General features: G+C 38.2%; 1 protein-coding gene across 3 annotated transcripts in view; it reads left to right on the plus strand.

The window, feature by feature from the left end:
- The window catches only part of KCNIP4 (potassium voltage-gated channel interacting protein 4), a 971,293-nt gene that overhangs the window by 812,280 nt on the left and 134,332 nt on the right, over window positions 1-24,681 (plus strand). The window lies entirely within an intron of this gene.

A 24,681-nucleotide genomic window follows, 5' to 3' on the forward strand; every position in this document is an offset into this window, starting at 1 on the left:
GTTTAGAGAAGATGTGTTGTCATGGAAACCAAAGGATGGGGCAGAGGCGTCTTTCCTAACACCTGTTGATAATCACCAAATAGAAAGTGTTAGTTTTATTTGATAAAGTAGACATGGATTGTTAATTTTAAAAGCCACTTCTAATCAAATGTGTGGAAATATTCACAGATTTTGTGTACAATGCGTTAATGTTTCCTTGTACGGAAGTGGAATTTTTATTTGTTTGTTTTCATTGCATTTTAGGGACCACAGTTTGCTATCTGGGGATCCCAGAGACCTGAATCTCTAGGGTACTTGATTGTCATGCATATTCCCTGGTTCTATTTTCAAATTTACATCTTGAGGTTGGAACAAGCACTTTGCATTGTTAATAAACACCCAGGTGATTGTAAGGCAATTTAAGTTTATGAAACACTAATGGAAATCAGAGTTATTGAAACCAATTTTCATTTTTTAAAAAACTCTTTGTGTTCCAAATGTATACTATTTGATCATTTCCAATAATAGTTTGAATTGTTGCATCTGATGAGTTTTGGGACTTTCTTTTTTCATTAGAGATCAGTATATTCATATCTCAAAACCATTAGTGTCTTTCAAACTCTCCGAAATTGGGTCTTTATTCACACAGAGGACTTTGAGCGATCTGTGATAGCATATGGAGACAGTGATGAAGTTGAATAGCTTTTTAGTTTAGGATGTTTTCTTTACTTGAGCTATCAGAGGTGTTTTTTTTTAATTATTAGGGTGACGTTGGTTAATAAAATTATATAGGTTTCAGGGTTTCAGTTCTATAATATATCATCTGTATATTGTATTATATGCTCACCAGTCCAATTTAAGTCTTCTCCCATCATCATTTATCCCCCCTTTACCTTCTTCTACCTCCTCCCACCCTCCTTTCACTCTGATAATCACCATACTGTTATCTGTGTCTATGCAGATTTTTTTTTCTTTGCTTAATACCTTCATTTTTTTCATCTGACAGCTGTCAATATGTTCTCTGTATTTATGAGTCTATTTCTATTTTGTTTATTAGTTTATTTTGTTCATTAAAGTCCACATATGAGTGAAACCATATGGTACTCCTTTTTCTCTAACTGGGTTATATCACTTAGCATACTACTGTCCAACTCCATCCATCTGTAAACTCAAAATAGGTTAAAGAAGGAAATCTTACCAGAGATTTAAAAAACAAACAAACATTCCCTTTGTTTATTAAATAGCCCTAGACATAAAAATAATTTGTTATTTCACATTTGTTAATTTTCATTGGGAATTATCCTTGAAAAGCTAATAAATATAAACTTAAATTTTGGTGAATTTTTAAGTTCTATTTTATATTTTTCTTGAAGTCTTTTATGTCAGAGGATTTCATGTCTATTTATAAAGTGGAAAAGTAATGGAAAATATTTCTTGATTTTCAAAATGTTTTCAATAGGCAAATGTTTAAAAGTTCCTTTAAGTGAAATGAGTTATATAAAAGAAGAACAAAATCTATTTTAAAAAATATAAAGACCTTTATATATGTGTTTCACATACATTGTCTTAATCCATTCAAGCTGCTATAAAAAATTACCATAAATTGGATGGCATAAACAACAGACATTTATTTCTCATAGTTCTGGAGGCTAGAAGTCTTTGATCAGGTGCCAGTGTGGGGTTCTAGTGAGAGCCCTCTTCCAGGTTTCAGACAGCCAACTTCTCACTGTATCCTTGCATGGTGGGAAAAGAGCTAGCTAACTCTCTGGCCAGTTCTTACAAGGGCACTAATCCCATTCCTGGGAGCTCCACCCTCATGACCAAATTACTTCCCAAAGGCCACACCTCTAAACACCATCACATTGGGGTTAGGGTTTCAACATATGAACTTGGAAGGGACACAAACATTCAGTCTGTTGTTCACATGATCAAAAATCTCAGCAGTCTCTATGGGCCACCCTCTCACTCTCCCATTGAAAACTGCACACCTCCTGCCCTTTTCTTCTGGGACCATCTGAGCACCTTTTCTGTTTCCTTTGTCCCCATAGCAGATTATTACCTCCAAATAGACTTTATTTTGTTGCAGGGCTATTTTGGTTGTTTGTTTTTGCTTCTGGGTGGTTCACTCTTAGATTCCTAGTCCTAAAATTGTATGGGGACTTTGTAGCTTTTCTCAATATTAGTTGAATGAATGACTACATTTCGGTTAGAATTTCAATGGGTTATAGCCTCTGCTACCTGGAATCTTTCTTAGTATGAGGGAACCCCATTCCTTACACATGTACTGGGATACCTGCTCCCTGTGCATGTGTCTTTCCTCAGACATTTGCGGCAGGTGCACATAGGAGGCAGAGCAGGAACAAGCACCACATGTCCATGACTTGAACACAAGGAGGTCAGTGATGAGGTTTTCACTGAATGAGAAGGAAAAGATTCTCTCTTGCTTCACGGGTTGTACCTAATTTTGTCAAAGTGTTTCTGAAGAAAGTCATTTACTACAAACCTGGCCAACCATATCCACAATTCTTGCCTGAATTGTTTTAGAATTCTGCAGGGTGTATGTTTACAAATACTCTTGATTCCTTGTAAAATATTTTTGGAAATAAGTGGAGGATAATTTGGGATTAGGGGACATTCAAGCTGAGTCCCTGAACACCTACTTTCATTATATACGCTCTTTATTCAATTGTAATAGTTTGGAGAACTGATAAACACATTAGAAGTGCATATTTGTTATGGAATTTCTCCCTCCTTTGTGTACACAATATTAGTGTGTCTACACTATGCCTGATGTTAAGGCAGACAATGGTGATATTAAAAATGACATATGGCCTGGCTGGCGTGGCTCAGTGGTTAAATATCAACCCATGAACCAGGAGGTGACAGTTCAATTCCCAGCACATGCCCTGGTTACAGGCTTGATCCCTGGTAGGGGATGTGCAGAAGGCAGCTGATTAATGATTCTCTCTCATCATTGATGTTTATATCTCTTTCTTTCTTCCTACCTCTCTCTGAAGTAAATTAAAAAACAAAAAAACACACATAATGGCAAGCACTTAACTGAAGCCTGGTGATATTCAAAGCACTTCGTTATGATCTCCTTTGATCCTTGCAATACCTTAACAAGTAGATATTTCCATTTTCCTCATTTTGCAGATGATTCTAAGGATTGTTCCAAGGTCGCACAGCTATGGAAGCAGGGTTTGGTATTCTGGTTACAGATCTTATTTTTAACAAACACATTAATGATAGAGTTTCATTCTGAAAGGGCTCAGGTGGGAAGAAAGATATATAAATGTCATAAAATGTGATGAAATTAGTATGATAGAAAGAAAAGACATCAAACTCTGTTCACTGGAGCTGGGAAATCATCAAAGAGAGGTGATATAGTGGGCTTTGAGGGGTGATTAGCAGTTTTCTAGGTGGAGGGAGGGGACAAAGACTGAGGACAAAAGGAGGGAGAATTGTCATAATCAGTCTCCTTTAAGATTAGCTCATTATTCTAGTTTTCAGTAACTCCCACCCACACTCCTCCTTCTTTGCAGGTACAGTTTGAATATTTTGGAACCAAACTTTAACTTGCGCTCATTTGTAAATACACATGTAGGTCACTGTCTGAAACCATAACAGGTGAAATGCTGTCTATGTGCATATCGTGATAAGATAGCATTTGAAACCATAGAAGACAGTGAACACATACTAATTATTTAAAAGGACAGTCACTTATTTTCAGGCCACCTATTGTCAGGAGCTGAGAATTAGACCATGTCATTCTTTTGGACCTGTGACGATCCTCTCACAGGCTATTATTGGATAGCAATGCTAGTGCACATAAAAACACCTCGTTTTAAATATTCCTTCCCCCCTCAGGTCATCCACTGAACTTCCTCCAGCAAGCAGTAAATAGAACCTTTTCCCACCTGGCCAACGTAATCATTTAGAGATTTACATACACCTACTGATTTCAAGGTGTTCCGTTGGATTTCAATTTTGCTTGGCATCCCACAGCTCTGAGGGATTAATTCCCAGCACTGCCCAGCAATGTCAGTTTTTTTTCATGTCCATCACTTTCCTGTCCTAGTGAGAGGACACCTGTAAGTGTTAGTATCCTTGTTGGTGAAAATCAACACACCTCCTCCAGGTACTGTAGGATGACCATGACACAGAACGGGATGGAATACTTGGATGCTTCTTGTCATCTAAAGATATTTGCAACGTTAGCGTAGGTTATTTTTAGAGGTGTGCATGTCCCCCGAATAGTCGAGCTCCATTGAAGGAGTCCTCTAATAAACCTCTGAGAAAGATGCTGTTGCTCCGCAAAATGTGGGGAGTCCAGTCTTGCATTCTCTCTCAGTTTAATTGAAGGTCGTTCTTTGTATAACGACACGTCTACTGAAATCTGCCTAGGGGGAAACTCCACTCCCTATGTTCCTTTTCATCAGTTTTTATTATACAGTGAAAGGGAAAAGTCTGTACTTTCTCTTGCCTTCCGGGGTAATCAGGAACTTTCCTGGCTTACTCAACAGTGTGAATGTGTTAGAAAGTACAAAGGTTCTATTGCCCTTTGGCTTCAGTGGAAGGATTCCTTTCCCATGCATTCCCCATTAAGCACCCTATTTTCTGGCTGGAGCAATTAGCACAGTGGTTGGTGTTGTAGATGTCACATTGGATCTGTGGTCTCCTGAAGAGGCAGTTCATTGGCCATTAGGAACCTGAGCTACCACATCTTCTGGGCCATAGAAGTGAATCCACAGTCCAGATAATTTCACATTCTAGGACACTAACATTAGGACGCTTTCCCACAAATGCTTATTGAGCAAGGTTACTAAGGAAACCAGAGGCCCAGGTAGTAGCAAATTGTGCTAAGGTTAAAATGAGCAAATGTAATCCTTGCCTGGCTCAAGGATTTGACTTCTAATTTTCTCAGAAGAGGCAGCGGACATGCGTTTTATAAGCGTTCTCTAAAGAGGGTCACTGGTCAGACACCTGCCTCGCTTCTGTCATCAGCGTGGGCTACACCTCTGCAGGAATTTGAGGCCAGAAATCAGAGGACACCATGAAAGTTTGAGAATAGACATCAATATTTTCTAGAACATATGCAGATTAAACCATTACTTTTATATAATTTTATAATTTCTCAGTTTGTTGGTTAAATTACAATGATATTAATACACCCTGCAATTAGTGTACTTACAGTGACTCTATTGGTACTCCAGAGAGCTGCCACGTGCATCTCATTATTTGGCTCCATAAACCTTTGTGCTAGGAAAGGCACAGATCCCATATCTGAAGTCATGGGCACTGAAGTACATGGGCGTAAGCAACCTGTTCCACGTCATGTAGTTGGCTAGTGAGGAGGAGGCTGCCTGCCTAGCAGCAGGACTTGGATTTTTAATCTAGACAAACATAATCATTCTAATAATTCATTCTCTCTCTCTCTCTCTCTCTCTCTCTCTCTCTCTCTCTCTCTCTCTGTTTCTCTCTCTCTCTCTTTCTCATATGTCTTTTAAAATTGGAACATGACTGTTGCTAATAAACATAATACATACATCGGACTTGTAAGGCTTAGGTGAACTTCAATGTATTTTTTTTAATGCTCTATATTTTACATGCTATGCAAATATTAGTAATTATTTGTGTTATTCTGACTTATATTCAGTGCTGTTTTCACCATATCATTCTATTCAGTTCTAGCAAAAATTGTTCTCTCAAGCACCTCATACATTTATATGTAGTGCTGGGTGTTTTTTTGTTTGTTTGTTTTTTGTGAAGAGTTACGTTTTATTTCTTGCTTTCGCTACTAGAAAACTCAGTGTCAAACTTATTGACTATTAAAACCAGTATAGCATATTTTTTAACCTGGTTTTGTTTTATTTTTTTACTCATCTTACTTTTTAATCTATTGTCTTATTTTTCTGCAGAGGATATACATTTCTGAACACCACCTCAAATGAGGTGGGAAAAAAATAACAAAATAATGATTACATAATCATAATGATAAAGTCAGAGAAAACTTTTTTTAAAAGTACTCTGAATTTTTATCCATCTTACTTTTTATGGAGGTAAAAGTTTATTTGCTCATAAGTATTAATTAAATAATAGCAGGCATTTATTGAATGCCAATGTAATACAAGACATACTGGGATTCACTGAAAATGAAAAAGCAGATCCTTAACAAAAGATTTACAGTCAAGTTTAGAAATTCATGCACAGACATGAAGTGTTAGATGTTAGAAGTTAAGTATCAGGCATACACGAAGAGACTGTGTAACATCGGTCTGAGAAATAAAAATGTAAACCCTCAGTTTACCTCCTTTATTCCAGTCAAATCATAAGCACCCAAGTTCACACCTTATTCTTCCCTGTTTTTCTCTTATTCAATTGGAATAAGAAAAGGAGGCTGTTATTCGATTTAGAATAAGAAGAAATGAATGACACTCTGTAGTTGTATGAAAGTAGGAAGGAATTTCTCCTTAGTGGATCTCAGTTTTCATATCTGTAATATGAAATTAGGATCCCTATATCAGAAGTAGCTTCAAGTCATCTCTCTCTGAAGTGATCATTATTTTTTTTTTTAAAAAGATCACTTTATGCAGTAAAGTACAGTACTGATAAGTAGATTCTTAAAATGTCTGGTATAATTACCTATTTAAAGGGACATGTTGGAAAATCATCTTATCAAGAGTAAAGAATGCTAGACATGGAAGTGACCATGGCATGAATCAAGATAACCCTCTCATTTTACAGATGAGGAACCTGAGCCTCAGAGGGATTGAGGGAATTGTCCAAACTTAGACTCTTAGCTGCAGGGCTGGTGGCTGAAGCCTTCCAACACTTATCATGATTTCAGTGTCCATTCACAGAAATCTAATTTCTAGATGACTGGGCAGTAAAAATGTATTCTGCTGTAGGTGCTGCACAGACTTTGTATCAAGAGTTGTTTAAGGAAGAAAGTCTGTGTAGATTAGAATTCAGTTACAGCAACAAGAGCATTCTATCATATTTAGGAAGAAAGGCTTTTATTACCAGGTATTAGGTGGCTTAACAAACTAATTGCAAAGGCTGGAGAAACAAGCTCTAGGGAGGACTTGTAGGAACAACGCCCAGCTCCAAACTCACCCACCTCTGCCATGATCAGAAAGCTGACTCCTGCAACATGAGACCCTGTATTCAAAGCCGCAATCACAGAGTTATGCTGCCTCTGCTCCAGACTTTCCTCTCTTCCTTCCATTCCAAATTCAAGTGAAATATGGAGCACTAGCTGCAAGGGAGTCTGGATAAGACAGGATTTAACTTCCCAGTCTCTACAACAAAGGGTGGCTCAAGGAGGAGGTTGAGATAGATATTGAGACAATTGAGACCATCAGCCAAGAATCCAATAAAGTGGTTAGTAGGGTTAGGGGACCCAAATAACACCATATGAGGAATAATATGAAACAGGGTAACAAATAAATTCTAATTTGCCAGTCAGTGCTCACTAATTGGCTGCTAAGAACAGAGAATTGAGAAAAATTTGAGAGATGCATCTGGGCCCAGCAGGATAAAGCCCAGGGACTCATTAGTGATGTCTGCCAGAAGCAAGAGCATGAAGTAATCAGAGTTGTGTAAATGCCACTATTTCCCATAAGTCAGTTGCTGCCTGACCATCTTGGTTGGCAGGCATTTCCATAATGCCTTGTGGAATATTGATGTTGTTGTAGTTGTTGTTTAATTACATCTTGACTGACTTCTTCACATTATCATGATGATTATTCTTTATCAAATAAAGCAAATTATAATTTATTTGGTGAATTAATCATCTCTACACCCTGCATAGGACTTGATATATATTAATCTGATTTTTAAAGTCTCAATCATTCCATCAAAAAAAGTTCACTTTGCACAAAATGCTATCATATGGCATTGTATCAGGCTTAGTCTTTAGGGGATCTCCCTAAGTCTCCTATAAAAAATAACATATTTTGTCCCTGTTTACAGAGTCCTAAACAGTTCTTTTGAAACAACTCAGAAGGTGTACTTGTTCATGGACCAGGGACTCAATGTATTACTTCAAGCCCATCCAGTGTTCATGTTCTCGTCATCACTTAAACTCATATGCTCACTTGAGCTGATACTTTGTTCATAAAAATAGTTTTTCTATGAGAGGAAACAGTTATATGTCACATAGAATGGGTGCATTTAGAGCTTTTAAAAGGGGATGTTGATTTCTGCACAAAGTTTTCCTACATCCTGCATAGAAAAGCTCTGTTTCTTGAGGAAAGCACACAAAGGTATTCCACATGACTCTACTTGCTAACCTGTTTAGTCTACTCTCAGTGTTCAAAGACTTAACTACATTTCTTGGAGAAGAAGAAGAATCTAGTTGACCCAGATTTTTGAAAGTTCAAGTATATTATTTCAATTAATTTTTATTTTAAGTATAGTTGGTATATAAACTTATATTTGTTATATTAGTTTCAGGTGGATCATATAGTGATTAAACACTTTTATACCTTACTAGAGGCCCAATGCACGAAATTCGTGTAAGAGTAGGCCTTCCTTCCCTCAGCTGTCGGCACCGACTTCCCTCTGGCACCTGGGACCCAGGCTTCCCTCTGGCCACTGGCAGGCTTCATCCAGAAGGTTGTCCAGAAGGACGTCTGGTCTAATTAACATATTACGCTTTTATTATTATAGATAATGTGATCACCCCACTAATTCTAGTAATCATCTGTCATCATATAAGCTTATCACACTATTGTTGACAATATAGTCAGTAATGTATCTATCTTGCTATTCACTCAACCCTCCACCCCCTCCCTTCTGATAACCATCCCGTTGTAGCTGACTCATTTTTGGTGATTGATAATGACTCTCTTTTGATAACTCTTCCTGGAGAAGACCAATTTGTGGGGAACATTGGTGAGGTTAGAATGAGCATGTGTGGCTATGGAATACAGAGATGGAGATCTCATTAACATCATCAATTCCTGCGGTAGATTACAGTGTATTTATTTTTTATATAGTATATTATTTTTTATGTGCTGTGCTAGGTCCCTGTGATACGGAAGTCTGGAGCTGTGTCTGATTATTAGGGGATGAAGGGACAGATACTATGAAAAGGTAGATACTCTGTAGAAGCCATTATGACCGTCTCTGAGGAGAGACTCAGCCCTTGGGATGGATGACAGAAGAGGAGAAGGTAGCTCATGCTTCACTGCTGAAAACAAAGACTGTTGACTCAAATAGACAGTGATTCAAATTCACACTACACAACTTAACATCGGGGATAAATCACTGTCACTTTTTGCAGAAAGAAATACCTTGAGAGAGATTATGGCAGAAATATTAATATGATCCCAATCTCTTCTACTATAAAGTTTGTCATAGATAAAAATAAAAGCAGAAGTTACAGCTTTTTTCTTCTTATTAAGAAATGTGTTTTTAGGTGCAGATTATTAGTAGTCATTTATTTGTACCTATTTAGAAAGTGCCCACTATGTACCAGACACCATGTCACCTAGAGGGATAGAACTGTAAACAAAACATATGTTTATGATTGTAGCTGGAGGAGGACCACGTTTGCTTTTTAACAAAAATACTCTATACAGGATGTGCAAAAGTAGATTTACAGTTGTGAGTATGCATAGTCTATTCTTGTATTATTATTTACGAATTACTGTATTATTGTCCATAGGAACAACTAACTATAGAACTAATTTTGCCTCACCCTGTATTTTTTAAGAAGAAGGAAATAAATGAATGACTATGGGTCCTTCAGAACAAATGCTTGTTGACTGCTCCATTCCCAAACCCACTGTATCATCTTCAACTGCTTATATAAGCCCAGAGTTTTTCTTTCATCCATAAGAAAAATGAATTCATTAGCTCAGTAAAACACAGTATTGCAGGCCCAACACTCAAATGAATAGAATATACTGTTAGTCTGCTCTCAATTATATTGAAAATTTACTACCTTTAAGCAGAAATGAATGATGCCTTAAAAAAAAAAAAGATGTATGAGTGTTTTGGTGGGGGAGAGAGAGGTGGAAATTTGTATTTAATCTTCTATTAGGAAGGAAACTACATATCTAGAAGCTGCTAGTTCTTATTTGACATTTTTAAAAAAAAGAACATATGCTTAATCATTTCTAGATGATCAAAAGTTTTCTCCTCATTATTAATTCTAATCACATTTGCAAGGATTTTAGAATAATTCATTTTACACTTCTACCAAATTGACTCAAATATTTAGACGTTCCCAGATTACTTATTAGTCAGCTTGAGCCACTGTAACAAAATACCACAGGCTGGATGGTTTAAACAACAGATGTTTATTTTCTCACGTTTCTGGAGGCTGAAAATCCAAGATCAGGGAGCCAGTATGGTCGGGTTGTGGTGAGGTCTCTCTTCTGGCTTGTAGATGGCTGCCATCGCACTATGTTTTCTGTGCACGCAAGGAGAAAGGGAGAGAGCTTGCTGGTGTCTCTTCTCATAAGGACACTAATCCTATCAGATCCGAGCCCCATTCTGATGGCCTCATTTAACCTTAATTACGTCCTTTGAGGCCCCCTCTCTAAACACAGTCACACTTTGGTTTAGCGAGCTTCAACATAGGACTTTGGAGGGACACAGATATTCATCCCATAGCAAATAGATCCCCATATTACTTTAGAATTGTATTCCACAAAAGAGTGTGAGGATTTTTCAAAAAATGGAAAACACAAAAGAAGCTGAGCCAAACAATAGCACCAAAGCCAAACCGTGCACTCTGCACTTAATGTTATTTTTCTCCTTGGTGCATTCCAGAGTCAAATTGTTTTGGGAAAGTCAGGTTGGTTTTGTAAGATTCCTAGAGAAAAGGACTATGGTTGCATTAATAGCTGAAGAATTTGATTCAGAGGCTATAATCTCCTTGGCTTCAACATCACATGTCTCTTTACTGCTTAGAAAAGCAAAGTCTGTGAGCCTACAAAGGGGTTAAAGCCTCTAATGGCATCACACTGGCCTGTACAGAGTATTGATTGCATCAACTTAGAATTAAATTGCCGCCAAGAATCTAGTTAGATCTCTCCTCAGTGGCTTGGAGGTTTTGATTACAGAATGGCTGTGAGTGGAATGTTTTCCAATATCAAAGAACAGCAATGGAGATTAAAAGCAACTCAGGCTTATTCATTCTAGCCAAGGACAGAATGAAATATCCACAGCATTGGAGGCAAATGAAACCTTTGACAAGTTTTTCACTTTCCACAGAACATCTCAACTTGAAGTCAAGAAAAAGGTCAAAAGGTAAGAAGACCTAAGAGCTGAGATGATAGGGCATCACACTAGCTAATGGCTGCAGATCTTCCAAATCAAGAGGACATTTATTTCCCTGGAAATCTCCTTAGAAAGTATTCGTATTTCCACTGGAGGCAGAGGAAATCTATGTGGGCAGGAAGTCCAGAGGGAAGATCCCTGTCCCCCCAGCACCAATCAGCTCTCCCACAAAGAATCTATTAGAGTAGCATGTAGCGGTATTGAAGTAACTTTTTAAACCAGTACAATTATAATACTTTCCATTCCGGACTTTTAAAGTGCTACAAAAGCAGTATGACTGGTGTTCAGTATTCATAAAGGATTTCCACCCCCCCCCAATGTAACCCAAATCTCAGCCTCTCCCTTTTCCATAAAATGTGTGTAACCATACCCTTTATTCAGTAAGGTTGTATGGGATAGTAGAAAAAGGCTACACTTATACACATATATGTGCTCAAAACACTGCCACTTATCAACTGTGTTCCTCCAGGGAGTTATTCTCACCCTCTGAACTTCAGTTCTCACCATACAGAGGGGTTATGGGGATTCAATAACATGATACCCTTAATGAGCCTTACATGTTGCCTGAAATATATTCTGTAAGGTCCTTAACTTCATTCCTGTTAGCAAAAGGATCCAAGAGATAAATTGACACTAAGGCATATTACTTTATATTACCATTTTCAGGAATATTACCATTATTAAAAAAAAAAATAACCCTCAGGAAAAAACAAAGTGAATCATCTCCAATAATGGAATTTCAAACAACAATGCTGATGTTGAGAAGGAAATAAAAGTGTTTTCCCAACTCGACTCAAATTATATGCACCCACTTCTCCTTGGGGGAACCCCAAGCTTAGCTCCCAAAGAGCCACATCCTGAATGGTGTGTCTAAGCAGTGTTTCCCATGGACTATAATGTCCTTCCTTGAAGTTTCTTCAGCCAACTTGCGGGGGGTAAGGGGAGGGGGGCGGGCGGAGGGATGGGTATGTGCCCTCTGCAGAATAAAAGAGCCCAATAGAATAAGCATGGAGGAGAGCAGCGACAAGATAGCTGGTCACTGGGCCCTGCCAAGTCCAGCCTGTTATTTCACTCAAGGAAACACTGATTTAATTAATTGAAAAATAAAGGTTATTGTCAAATGAAGGACCCTGGTCAATACTTATTGAATTTTGCTTTTCTGAGCTTTTCAGCTTTCCAATATTACATTGAGTCCAACTCTTTCACGTATGACCTGTTTCTGAAATAAGTTGTGATTTAACCAGTAACCTGGCAATGTTGAGAATAAATAAGGTTCAATTCTGGAGCAGGGAAGTGAACTTCCTGTTGCTTTTGGAATTGTGGTGTTGCCCCACAGATGAAAGTTATGTTTTTTCTTTATGTCTATGCTTCTTTAACACCTGTTTGCATGGTGCTTACTATGTTGCCTAGTTTGATCCTCACAACAACTATGGAAAAGAGAAAAATCAAGGGATTATCATCCCATTTTTTTCAATTATGCAAACTGAGGCTCAAAAACATTGAAAAGGACCACTCTATTAACCATTGTTTGAGTTGAAACTGGGATCCAAGTTAATTGAAAGCATTTCCCATAGGCTAAGCCCTTTAGGATTAAACCCAGAAGAAGGATTTGATAAGGAACAAATTAGATTATGAGATGCTGCATGCAGTTGGCCTAGTATCTGGCATGCAATAAGTGTTCAGTACAAACTAGCAATTATCAATGTCAATGGTTGATTATTGTTGTTGTAATTATTTCTCCCCATCTCGGAGGGAACCAGGATAAAGTTAAAAGATAGCTTTGCCTATTGAGAAATCTCTGTGTTGAGGTTATTTTTATCATCAGCAATCACCATGTCTTGAGTTTCTATTGCATATGGAGTGGGAGGCTAGGTACTGGGAGGATGAAATGATAAAGGATCAGCTTAAGTTCTCAAGGCACTGTTCTCCAGCTGGAAGGGGTGACCATTGAGGACTTAATGTCCGGGAGGAGCGCTCAGTAGCATGATTTAGAGATGTTCATGAAAACTTGATAACAGAAGATAGGGACTTTGAACTGATCCCTAAAGACTTAGCGAAGCTTAGGGAAGCACAGAAAAGATGTTGGGTACTTTAGGGAGATTCTCAGAGAGGAGGTTGTGTGCTCTCAGCATCACTTGTGTCTAAAAATAGACATAGGCTGGCTCACCTCTAAAAATTCTTATTCAGTACAGCTGGATGGAATCCTAGTTTTACATGTATCAAGTTCCTTGGTAAAAACAAATTGAAGTTGCTCTTGGCAGTGGGGGACCACTGATTGCTTCTGATTAGATATCTGGTACTCTATCACAGAGATGAATTGAACTTAAGAAGGTCAGTCATATGTGTATACTTACAGAAACACAGTAGCAAACATAGAATAGGTGTTTTATCATCTGAAAGAAGGAAAGACTGAAAGGTAGAAAGAAAAGTATTTCCCACCTTAAGTATACTACCCTGTGCCTCTATGTTGAGATTCCAAGATTGTAATTTCTAATTTAGGTAGATCACTAGTTGGACTGACAGTGGTATTCTACTGCATTCAGACTGATATCCACACTCCTGATCATGACCCATAAAGTCCTATATGAAAAGTTAGGTCAGCCTTTCCTACCTCACCTCCTGTGTTCTCTACTCACCACCCTTCTCTCTGTTCCTCCAAACTCCCAAGTTCACCTTCACCCCCGAGAACTGGCATTGCCGGGAACACCCTTTCCCTTGTCCTAAGTTGAATTTTCATCTTAGAGGAGCCATCCTAGTCATCCAATCAAAAGCAGAAACCCTCAGTCACTATGTCCCTCAAAGCACTTTTTAGGACCCCTATTGTCCTGGTCTAAGTTTGCTTTTCAATGTGTCTCTCTCTCTCTATCAGCACCACTGGATACTAAGACATCTAAGAGTAATTCTTGCTGGCCTTGTTCATGGCTATGTCCATAATACCTAGACCAGTGCCTGCATATAAAAATGTCTCAATCAATATTTGTTTAATGAATGGATGGGTACTATCAAGACTCCTCCCACATTTAACCTCTTCCTCTTCCCCAATATTTTTATTTTTCTGTCTTTTTCTCTAAACCACACTTTATTTCAGTGGCTGTCAAGAATTTGAAAGAAAAAAAAAATGAAGAAGCTCCCCAGCTGCTCTCCCCTTTCATCTTCCACCTGAGCTCATAACCCCCATCTAACACCATCTGATATAAAGGCCCATGATCTCAGGCTATCTTGACTCTGGCAGTGGAAACATGTCAGTGAGTCCCAGAGAGCCCATCCATTTTAAGAGACCTTCTGAGGTTTAGAGGAGAGAGGATTCTTTTTTTGGCAACTAGTCTGAGAATTAGGTTACAACCTAAATTAAGTAGGGCAAAATTTTTCACATAGGGCCCAGTTCTGTACTTAGACTCATGCACCTGAGTGCACACACAACCATGCCGTATTTGAGGATTCAGGTTATTTGGTTTGATATAATGGCACCCACATTTGTTTTGTTTTGTTTTGTTTTGTTTTGTTTTTTAATAAATGCCCACATTTGTTTGCATTAAGCTTTGACATTAATAAAGTACTTTCACAGATATTTTCACATTTTATACCAAGAAAGAGACAAGACAGTGGGGAGTATCCCCATTTGGCTGATGTGGAAATGAAGGCCCAGGGAGGTTTATGACAGTGACAAAGGTTACCCTGCTGAATTGGAATCCTGGAATCTAAACTGGATTCTGCTGTTTTGGAATGTTCTGGAAGGTTACTTGATTGAGGCTCAGTGTCCCTCCCTGGAAAATGAGGGAGTTGAATGATCTCCAAGGCAGTACTTCTCAAACTTCAATGTGTCAACAGATCACCTGGGGTTCTTGATTAATTGCAGTGCTGATTCAGTAGGTCTGAATAGGGCTCACTACTCTGCATTTTTAACGATTATTTACAGTTCCCAAATGATGCCCAACTACTTTAAAGAGTGAGGCATTGGAATTAAGTAAACATGATAGATGAAGACCCCTGGCTTGCACAGGCTCATGGTAGAATTGGAGCAGCTCTGCTCTAATGAACTACAGTTGTGATATTTGGGGAAATCACTTAGTTTGATGAGCTGGTTCATGGAAATCTAATTATATCTCGGAGTGCAATGATATATAATTTAAGTTTCATAAGAAAGGCGGTATTTGGCAAGCAAGACATTAACAACAGAAATTTGAGTTCCCCAAATGTAGTGACATTTTTACATAGAAGTGACTAAATATTGTCCCCATGCCTTCTATCTTGGGATGAAGTTAGAGGAAGGGTTATCTGGCTGAAGATGAGTAGCCTGAGGCTTAGACAGGCTCCTGGATTTCCTGGAGCCTTGCAAAGTCTGGGATAAATGCCCAGACTGACCCGCAGCTCTCTTTGTCTCTGCCAGGGTCAGTACAGAGCACTGTCCCAGTGGGCAGGCCTCCGTGGGTTTGAATTCAGCAGAAAATGTCTGGGCTGATAAAGAGAACATAAATCATTGTATTTTAGTCTTTTCATCATCTAGAGAAGCACAAGCAGATTTTCCATTATGCCTTATCAGGACCTGAATCCTCAGTCATTGAGGAATGCATAGTCCTCTCTGATTGGCCACTAATCACAGTGAGTGAAATGCATAGGGCAGACTTGTCTGGTCAATGGAAATGCAGCTGCAGTCATGTTCAAGGTGTGTCTGTTGGCCTCTGCAAGACCACAGCCTGGATGACTGTTGTGCTCAACAAAGACATTGAACTGTTTCTCTAGATTGCACAGGGTGGCCAGAGAGCCCCCTGCAAGGTCACTGCCCCTGAGAGTGACAGAGTGTTGCATGTAGGGTTGCACTGGGGAGCATGGTGAGTATCTGTATGCGCAGGAATGGAGTTGGGTGCCTATTTTCACACATCAAATCATAATCACCCAATGAGTTGGCTATAATTGTTCCCATTTTATAGAACAGGGAAAAAATAGTCTCAGGGGAAGCAACTGGCCAAGGCATCCTGTGATTACTTATATTCACCTTGCTATTTGATTCCTTATTGCAGCTCTCAGAATCAACTTTCCCATCTGCTCACATCTCCACTCTTCTAACATTCCCAAGAATATGTCCCTTGCACATTTGCTCCTAGACTGGGCTCCTAATGAAAATAACCTATCAGTTGCCAGAGCTGATGAAATAGTGCCTTGTTGAGCTCGCATGGATTCCGTATCTTCTGTATCCCGAGCCCTTGTTACAGCTGATGCTGTTTCTTTCTCATTGTCACCCCTCTTGAGTCCTGCTGTGTCATGCACTGAGGGAAACACGGGCTGTTAAATTAGAGAAATCTGGGGTTCTGACACCAGCTTTGCAGCTTATTAATTGCATGGCCATTATCAATTTATTTTTTCCTCTCTGAGCTCAGTTTTTTTCCTCCATTAAATTGGGTTAATAATCCAACTTGGGAGTATTAGGGGGATTAAATGTAAAGTGTGTGGAATAGTCCCTGGCCCATAATGAGCATTCGGCAGCACAATGAGCATTTAACAAAGAAGCTGCAGTAGGCTGCAAATGAGTTGTAGTAAATTGCAGAGCAGGGATTTGAACCTCAGCTCTTAATTGCTAAAATATTGCCTCTGCCACAAATGGTAGCTTTGGCTATTAATAGACTAGAGGCTCAGTGCACAATATCCATGCACTGGGATGGGGGTGGGGTCCCTCAGCCCGGACAGCACACTCTTGTAGTCTGGGACCCCTTGGGGGATGTCCTAAGCCGGCAGTCAGACATCCCACGAGGCGTCCTTAGTGCTGCTGCAGAGGCAGAAGAGGATCCTGCCAAGTGAGCCTGGCTCCCTGTGGGAGCTCACTGACCACCAGAGGGCAGCTCCTGTGTTGAGCGTCTGCCCCCTGGTGGTCAGTGTGAGTCATAGTGACTGGTCTTTCCACCGTTTAGTCAATTTGCATATTAGCCTTTTATTATATAGGGCACTTAACACCCAGAAGAAAGGCATTATAGCATGTGACCTGGTTGGCTGCTATCTAAGAGTGTTTGTAGCTGAGGCTCCACAAACCAAGGTCTTGGCAGACTCTTACCTTCTGGAGAACAGAAACCTCAACACAGCATATTTCTCATCAATTATATGTGGTCGGTTCTATTTTAAAGGAAATCTAATAATAAATGTCAGCATAAAATAATAGAATAAATAATTATAAGTTGAATCCAAAATAAACGCAATGCCTATATTATATATTCTCCATGGGTATGTACAATATACCTATTTACAGCTGAAATAAAAAACCTCAGGCAAAATACATAAGCTTTTTAGAAAGAATGAAATCGCAGGAATTAGCTTTTATTATGGATCCACCATCACTTTGAACAAGTTATTTAAGTCTCCCTAGCCACAGTTTTCTTTGTTTGTTTCTTTGTTATTGTTGCTTCAACCTGAGCACTGTGGATAATAACAGCCCTGCCAAATAGAGGTGTTGTGTGTCCAAAGTAAATAATACACAGAAAACATCTAGTGTTTATCATTCTATATGTACATTTTGTTGTTGTTTTCAAATCTGCATACACCAAAATAATTCTTGGCCAACATTACCATAGAAATGGTCAAATGCAATGTTTCAAATGACGAAGGAAAATTCACTATGATTTTGTTTCTCATATTTTTATATACTGGATAAATTATGAAGTAATCTTACCTTCTTCTCTGGAACACATGTTTGCTCCTGTTTTACCAGTGAGCTCTGTTTCAAAACTAATAACAATGACATTTTAAATGCAAGAATACCTATCATTCCTTAAAAGAGTTAACCTTTCCATGTGACATTTTATTGGATGTCTAATTAGCAATAGCATTTTGTTGTTTGCCATCTTAAACATAGCAGGTCCATAAGCCTCAAAATGAACCTTGCTTAAAGCATCAATCTTTATAATGGGAGAATGTCTATGTTTACAAGTTTCTCTTCTTTTGTCCTCTCTTTATTCCTTTGACACAAAAATGTTTCATTTGCAATTTTCTGTCTGTGCTAGGCTTTCTATTAATATCTATTTTTTTTAAGTTTTGCTTTGAAGTAATTTTATTTATTTGTTTGTATTTTTTCTTGCCAATTAAGAAAAGTTTATCCAATTTCTCCTTTTATATAGTCAAAAACAAAACTTTGCAACCAGTCAAGCAAAGCAGAAGTAAGTTCATTACCAAGACAGAAAAACAAAACTTCATATGATACTTTTTATTTTATTTTACTGAAGCTCTTACCTTTAAGAAGCTCTGTTTTCATTATACATGTTAACATGAATTAGGGAACATGCAAACAATTCAAATTTACAAACACTTATTTAGTTCTTCTAGGCTTTTCTATGTAGTCCTCACACACCAACTCTTAAATAGAGAAAGAGGAAACCACATTATTAGGCCAGGTGTTTTTAAGGCATTAGCTCATGTAATTGCAAAATAATCCTATATAATAGGACTGTTATTCCTTTTTTAAAAAGATGTGAATTGAGTACCAGAGTGTTTGAGAAATTTGCTCTATACGACATAGTCGTTAAATGGTTGGCAGTGGGCTGTAGTGTCTATTGCTAAGTCCATGTTTTTTCCACAGTCCTGCCCTGCCTTTCCTTCTCCAGGGACTCAGTCAATGTCCATGTTCTCTTCCAATGATTAGTCATGGGTATTAGCAGAATAGTATAGGCACAGGTAGGATAAAGATAATCATTAGAACAATCCTCTGAATAAACAGTTTTGGCCTGGATAAAATTCTTGGTTACAGGGATGTCTCCTCTAGATGATCATTTGAAGAAGTTATTTTCTTGGAATTTTATTTTCCTAAGAAATGAGCAACAATCTGTCCTGGATAGGAAATGACTACATAAGACATTTATTTCATGATTTTTATAACCTGGATACTTAAAAATAAAGGTCTGGAGAAAGTATTCATCCTGTTAATTCCATCTTTCTCTGAACATGAAAGCCACATCGTCTCCCTGCTCTTCATTGGGGAAAATGAAACTGAAAGTGAATCATTCCCTCAATTGTAGATTTAAGTTTTAAATGTCTATTTTGTGCTGTCACCTTGCAAGTGGCTGGGAGCACAGATATGGCCACTTTTCTCAAACAGCTCACAGATGTTGGGAGACAGTCTTAAGAACAGATACAAACAAAATAGTTAAGTGATAACTGTAATAATCGGCCATCATAGAACTACAGAGATACGCATCACATTCAACCTGGGATGGACATGGTGGCTTCCTAGAGGCAATGATTACTAAGCTGTGTTTTAATGGACAAGTGAAAATCAGGTGATTGGAAGTAGAAATAGAAGGTTTTACTGGTAGGGAAGAACACTGTAAAACCAGAGGCACACCGTCGTAAAATAGTTGGCGGAAGCAGGGATCTACATAAAGTGCCAGTCAGGCAATTGTAAGAAATGTCTGGAAGTGGAATGACATACTCACACTGGCATCTTCATGGAGTATTGCTCGGGGTTTACATTTGGGGAGAATAAAGCTCTGGGTAAGGAGGTAAGTTAGGGTGCTAGAGCAGGAATTCAAATATTGATAATAGCCAGAACCAGAGCACTACTCATGGGGTAAAGAGCAGATGGAAAGAGTAAGCAACAGATTCTATAAACATATCAGAGCTAAAATTAGTAGCATTTTGTGGTTAGTTGAAAGTGATCTTGAGGATGGACAAAGATGACTCCAGATTTGCAGTAAGGGTGACTGGTTGAGAGGGTGGTACATTCAATTCAGATAAAAAGAAAAGTCGTGTGTGCTGTTTAATGGAGAAGATTGTAAGTTTTTAAATTTTAACACCTAGCAATGTGGGAAGCATGAGAATTCTAGGAGAATCTGTTTCACAGGCTCTTAGATGATCAAGTCTTAGCGTGGAGATGGCAAATGAGAACAGCGGTTGGAAGTATCAACATAAGGAATGTCCAAACCTGTAGAGAACTTTCATGAGTTTCTTTGAGTCAAAACTGATGACAGTTGCCAGGAAGCAAGATCTCAAATGCTCCAGAAAATATTGTGAATTTCTTTTATGCATTTGAAATTAAAAAGGGGAAATAAGGAAGATTACATTGAAGTAGGAGAAAACAAGGCAGGAATTGGATTGCAGGATAGTTAAGAGTATGTGCTCTCTGGGGAGTGGTTTTGCCTTTGAGGAATGTTACTTCTGGCATTTCAAGAGTGTGTTAACCTAGATGTATAAAACAATGGGCAGGGCTTGCTTAAAAACCTTTCACTAAAGAAGTTATATGCCTGGGGCATGACTGCCCACCATGATGTAGCCAGTGAGGAGTTTATGATTTATTACAGCAGCACTTTTTTGTTCACAGAAGTGATCTCTCAAGAAAACAGGTAGAGTGAAAACCAGAATAATATAATACATTACAGCAATATTTAAGGATGAGGAAAGGTAAGAAGGAATGGTGACAGATTTAGAGTGATTTATCAGAAGACCTTAGGAATTTTAGACTTGCCACTGTCAAATGCAACAGGAAAGTTTAATAAAAGATCTTAAAATGATTTATTGAATTTGAAGATTAAGTGGTAGTAAATGAGTGTGTCAAGAATTTTTTCTAGAGGGGTAGGGGGCATATCACTTCTAGTAGATCAAATAGTGAATGGGCAGTGGGACTTTGGAAAAATAATCGTAAAACAATATTTCAAAAAGTGTTCACATAAAGATTAGGAAGAGATTGAATTTCAGCTCTAAGGTTAAGGTTAGGAGTCATCAGAGGCATGGTGTTCTTTATTTTGGGGTGACTGGACTAAACCAAGTGTCAGTAAAGACAGACAGAATGTTCTACAAAACTGGAATATGGAAGGGGGATTTTGCTTCTTTGTTTTATTTTGTTCCTATGATAAAGTATGGGTCCCAGATATCTCAATGGAAAGGGTTGGATGGAGAGGCAATTTGGAAGAGTTGATCAAACTGTAAGGGGTTCAGTCTGGACTACAGTTTAGAAGCGATTATGGGATTAAAGAGTGGGAGGGGCTAGTGTTGTGCTTATTGACCAGGGACGCTAGGGAAGAGGAACTAAAGCCTCATCATATTGGTGCCTTAGCTGATTGAGGACAGTAGTCATCACAGAACAGTGGCAAAGTCCAAGACAGATAAAACGTAAAAAGGATCCATGGTGACTTTCATTATGTTAACCAAATTCCAAAATAAATTAAAAGAGAGTTGTATTCATATACAATTTGCAAGTCAAGGGCATACATAGCCCTGGGTAGGAAACAAAGAAACATCCCAAAATGGAGGGAGTGGAGCAAGGTTTTTAAAGGCAAAAATTATAAGGCAACAGCTAATTATCAGTTGCTGGGAAAACAAGATCATAAACTTATATCATTCATTTTCTGATTAGTAGGGGCAACTGGACTTTTCAACAGTTGACTAACTCAGTGGTTGGCAAGTGGGGTTAGGAGATCAGAAGAATGGGTGACATGTGATTGGGCATTTGTCAACATCCTAGCTCCTGTTCAGGCTTGTAGAACAAAAGCTTCAGGGTTACTTATCTGTAGAAATCAAACAGCACAGAGAGACCGTTCTCTCTGCAGGCAGTTTCCAGGCCAGGGAGCAGAGTCATGAGACTGTAAAGCAGCCTCAGAGTTCAGATTGCAAAAGTAAAAATCTCGGGCCAAGAGTTATGATATTGAAGTTCTAATACATCCTCAATTACTAAGTGGCAGCAAACACAGTAGTAGGAACACTGGCCAGGTTGGACTGGCTTCATGAAATATGACTACTCCCTGAGCCGATCATCATTGGCTCCTCCTTGTATTGTTTCTTCTGATTCAACACCAACCTTTAGCTGAACACTGAACTGATACTGAAAAAAAAAATGCACTAGTAAAACCTTTTGTATGAGATAAAAAAACGGAATATTTTAAGTGAGCACATTTAAACTCCCTTTAACATTCCAGGAGACATTTGCATGAGCTCCATGTCTCTTTGGAACTTAAAGATGTAAATTTAGTGGAAGCCTCGTCACGCCTAGTTAGCTGTTTCTTTTATTGTGCTTTAAAGTTGAAAACCAGTAAACAGGATACAGTTACCTGTTCTAGCTTTTAAAAAATCTTTCTGTGATATCTTTGAGAATAAAAAAGAATTATGTATCTTAAAAAATCATGATGGTTAAGACTGTGACTTGAAGAGAGATTAAATTTATGGCTTGCCTTTATTAATTTACATAAATAATTGTGACCTAAATATTCATCTCTAAAATACCCTGGACAGATTGGAAGCTAGACTGTTAACAGGCAAGAGTCTCACTGCGTGAGTGGCAGTAGCCGCATCCAGGAGACATCCTTAATTTACCCCGAGTCAGGGCCATGTGAAAACTTTCTAAAGTCCTAAAAATGAAAAAGGCTCTGGTATTTCCTCCATTTGTACTTAAAATCAATTCTAAATGATAATGTAAAGGCATTCTGATTTTCTTATGATAATTCTGTGTTTGTCATTATGGTGTTGTTTCCAGTTTCAAATATCAAATTCTTTCAAACCTCTTTGGAGTCACCTTTGCCAGTGCCCTCAGCTTGTCCTTATGAGATGACCCAGCACAGAGTGAAGAACTTGCATTGGCTTCATGAAATGTGACTAACGTCTGAGCTGAGAGTGTGGTCATGTAAGTGGCCAGACTCTCCAGGCAGGTGTTTCAGCACCAAGCTAGCCTTTGCCCCCAGAAGGCTCCCTGCCACCTTCTTTCATGGCAGCAAAGCTGTAGGGGAGGGTAGATCAGACACCAAGAAAAAGATCTTTTTCCTTTAGGCAATGGATTCATCCACTGATATGCCTGCCTGCGATCATACCCTAGGACAGCTCTGAGGTCCAGGAGGAGCCACAGGGAAGGCTCCCAGGCATATTTGTGACTTGCACTATGTCTTTAATAACTGTGGTTTTATTACTAGCCATTTTTCAGGTACCAGCCTTGGGCTAAATTTTATTTTAACTGTTATGCTTTGCACTGGGCGAGAAGTGGTGAGGGTTTGAAAAATAAACAAGAGACACACATTTTCCTCCAATTGCTTATGGACTATTTCAAGATACAAACATATGCAAAAATATGGGCGAATAAAAAGATGAGTAGATATAGGTGGGATGTGCGAAATACTGAATTCAGTCTAGGCACAGATATTGTAAACCTCGATCTTGCAGACTAGAACACTGGGATTTTTGTTCATATGTATTAGTGCCCTGGACATGGAGTAAATGTTAAATAAATATTATTTTGGAATGAAAATAATCAGATTTATATAGATGAATGATAAAATGTGTAGAACATTACTTTGTTGTTAGTTTTGTTTTTATTTTTGTTTTTTAAGATGAATCTATGTAATCTCAGAATTTGGCACATAAAAGATCCTGCAGGAATGACTTTAAATGAATGAATGATTGGAATAACCTAACCCAGGTCTATTCCTAGACTATGGTTGTGTTAGATGACCTTACCTGAGTCTAAGGGGTAAATACCTGTCTGGATGAAAGAGCAGCTCTTCAATAAATACTGTCACAGGCTCCGGACTGACTTTATCTGGGACAGAACTTTTCCCTTCAGCACCTCTATTTCTTCTATCAGAAGGTTATACAATGTGATTATCCTTGTCATCATTATTATCATTGCTTGACTACCTAGGAGCCAGTGTCTATACTAGATATCTTCTTAAGTGAAGTTAATCCTTAAAATGACAGTCCATGAGGTGAAAATGATTAACCCCAATTAATTGGTAAAAAGGTTGTAAATTGTGTCTGGTCAAGGACTTTGTACGCAAGAAATTTAAACTCTTGTGTTCTAATCTATAATATGGAAATCGGAATACTTACTTCATTTGGGTTCTTATGTAAATTTAAAATTCCATGTATAAAGTAGTTACATACAAGTTGCTCTATCTTAAGAATTCCAGCTTCCCCTTTAATTTCTACTACATTTACATATTAACTTCTTAGACTTGTCTTCTAACAATTTCAACATTTATTTAGGAAGTGTCCTTTTTTGTGTATGTCTTCCACATTTATTTTAATCAAGTGTATGTTTCTGATCCCTTAGATTACATTGAACTTTACTAAATCTTTTCCACCTCAATGAACAGCACACATGGGAATAGTGAAGTTGAAATGTTTTCTTTCCCATTGATTGGGAAGAACCCATGATCAGGGACACCAACCATTCGATTGTCCTGGGACTAAAGAGCTCACTAAATTTCTTTGTGTTTTTTTTTTTTTGTTTTTTTTTGTTTTGTTTTGTTTTGTTTTTACCTCAACATAGTATCTACAGTTATGGGGAAAGGAAAGATTAGAGAGTTGAAATCAATATACTTCTATCCTAGAGCAACAGTTGTTTGGGTTAACATTTGGAACATTAACTAAAGTTGGGTCTACTAGATCTTACCTTGATTACCTTTAATTGTTATTAAAATATCATGAATTGTGGGTTATTATGAGTTA

This window comes from Myotis daubentonii, chromosome 1 (assembly GCF_963259705.1).
Source record: "Myotis daubentonii chromosome 1, mMyoDau2.1, whole genome shotgun sequence".
In the NCBI taxonomy this organism is placed as follows: domain Eukaryota; kingdom Metazoa; phylum Chordata; class Mammalia; order Chiroptera; family Vespertilionidae; genus Myotis; species Myotis daubentonii.